Source organism: Brassica napus, unplaced genomic scaffold (assembly GCF_020379485.1).
Source record: "Brassica napus cultivar Da-Ae unplaced genomic scaffold, Da-Ae ScsIHWf_1588;HRSCAF=2201, whole genome shotgun sequence".
NCBI lineage: Eukaryota > Viridiplantae > Streptophyta > Magnoliopsida > Brassicales > Brassicaceae > Brassica > Brassica napus.
Window position 1 is genome coordinate 5001 of NW_026015002.1, and position 2500 is coordinate 7500.

Sequence of the window (2500 nt, forward strand, 5' to 3'; positions counted from 1 at the left end):
GGATTGCCTCCGGTCGCAGTCACGACCAGGATAAGGCATACGCCGCGCCCCCATCCGCACTTCCTCCCGAACAATTTTCAAGCACTCTTGCACTCTCTTTTTTTTTCTTCCCAAAGGACCTTTCACTTTACTCGACCGCAGGAAGGACTGTTCGCATCGTTTTCCAAAGTTTAATCCGGCTTTTGCATTTTTTCTATTTAAGGGTCTCTACGCCCATTATAATGATTAAACCTTGCAGACGGAATTTACCGACGTTAGCGTGAAGCTGACATTCCCCAAACAAACCCGCACTCGTAGACAGCCGCCTTGGTGCGACAGGGTCGGGCAACACGACGGGCCGCTTCTCACCCTCTCTCAGGCCGCCCTTTCCAGCGAACTTGGACACCCCGCGTCAGTCGACTTAGCAGGTACGCTTCCCAGAATACATTCGAACGCCGAAGATTAAGTCCGGATTTTCAAGTGGAGCTCTTCCGCGTTCGATACGCCGTTACTAGGGAATCCTTGTTAGTTTCTTTTCCTGATTCCGTTATTGCTATGCTTAAACTCAGCGAAGGTGATCCGAATGACCTGCCGGGTCGACGGGTTTGCAAGGACTTCCTGGCCGTCATCACGACTTCTTGGACCGTGGACGTCTACTATCATGACGAGGAGTAAATCACACGATGTCAATGACGCCTCCTGACGCTCCTTAGCTCTGGATTTTTGGCCCAACCGATGTGCTGCGTAACACAAACGCGGAGATCAGCTTCCAGCCTCCGCATAATCTCTCGAGGAGGATGAGTGGGAGACGACGTTCTGTGACACCCAGGCAGACGTGCCTCGAACCCGCAGAAGGCTTGGGGCGCAACTTGCGTTCAAAGTCGTGGTTCACGGGATTCTGCAATTCAAACAAGTATCGCATTTCGCTACGTTCTACATCGATGCGGAGAGCCGAGATATCCGTTGCGAGAGTCCGTTTTAGACTTACATTGCAGCACTGCTTCCGAACAAACACCGTCCCGGCCAAGGTTGGCGAAAGCAGGATGTTTAGTTGCATTTCCTGACACTTTTCGGTGCCGTGGGTTTGGTGATATCCGGAAGCTCATGCGTTACGATCCAACCCCAAACTGAAGTCTTGCCAAGGATGAAGCATAACCACGGAATCAGCAGCCACAGTAGAAACTGGCCTAACCGAGAAGGGCATGTTCATCGTTCTCAGGTCGTTCTGTTTACAGGGTACGACAATGATCCTTCCGCAGGTTCACCTACGGCACCTTGTTACGACTTCTCCTTCATCTAAATGATAAGGTTTAGTGGACTTCTCCCTACGACGTCGCAGACGGAGAACACCCACGTCGCCGCGATCGAACACTTCACCGGATCATCAATCGGGTAGGAGCGACGGGCGGTGTGTTACAAAGGGCAGGACGGTAGTCAACGCGAGCTGACTATGACTACGCGCTTACTAGGAATTCCTCGTGAAGAGCCAACAATGCAATGATCTATCCCCATCACGATGAAATTTCAAAGATTACCTGGGCCTGTCGGCCAAGGTGTGAACTCGTTGAATTACTCAGTGTAGCGCGCGTGCGGGCCCAGAACATCTAAGGGCATCACAGACCTGTTATTGCCTCAAACTTCCTTGGCCTAAACGGCCATGTCCCTCTAAGAAGCCGGCCGTGAAGGGATGCTCACGTACGTAGTTAGCAGGCTGAGGTACTCGTTCGTTAACGGAAAATTAACCAGACAAAATCGCTCCACCAACTAAGAACGGCCATGCACCACCACCCATAGAATCAAGAAGAGCTCTAGAACTCTGTCAATCCTTACTATGTCTGGACTGGTAAGTTCCCCGTGTGCAAAGTCAAATTAAGCGCAGGCTCCACTCCTGGTGGTGCCCTTCCGTCAATTCCTTTAAGTTTCAGCCTTGCGACCATACTCCCCCCGGAACCCAAAACTTTGATTTCTCATAAGGGGTGCAGCGGAGTCCTAAAAGAAACATCGCTGATCCCTGGTCGGCATGTTATGGTTGAGAATAGGACGGATCTGATCGTTTCGAGCCCCCAACTTTCGTTCTTGATTAATGAAAACATCCTTGGCAAATGCTTTCGCAAGTTGTTGTCATTCATAATCAAGGAATTTCACCTCTGGACTATGAAATACGAATGCCCCGACTGTCCTGTGTTAATCATTACTCCGATCCCGAAGGCCAACACAATGGATCGAAATCCTATGATGTTATCCCATGCTAATGTATACAGAGCGTAGGCTTGCTTTGAGCACTCTAATTTCTTCAAAGTAGTAACAGCGCGGAGGCACGACCCGGCCAGTTAAGGCCGGAGCGTATCGCAGAAGAGAGACAAGCCGACCGGTGCTCACCAAAGGCGGACCGGGCGACCCATCCCAAGTTCAACTACGAGCTTTTTACTGCAACAAACTTAAATATACGCTATTGGAGCTGGAATTACGCGGTGCTGGCACCAGACTTGCCCTCCAATGGATCCTCGTTAAGGATTTAGAT

At 50.6% G+C, this 2500-nt stretch overlaps 1 non-coding gene across 1 annotated transcript; it reads right to left on the bottom strand.

Annotated features, from left to right (window-relative positions):
• Window positions 1–798: 798 nt before the first annotated feature.
• On the bottom strand, window positions 799–953 carry LOC125597944. Its single transcript, XR_007332080.1, has one exon. It is a non-coding gene; the product is annotated as a 5.8S ribosomal RNA (ribosomal RNA).
• Window positions 954–2500: the final 1547 nt, after the last annotated feature.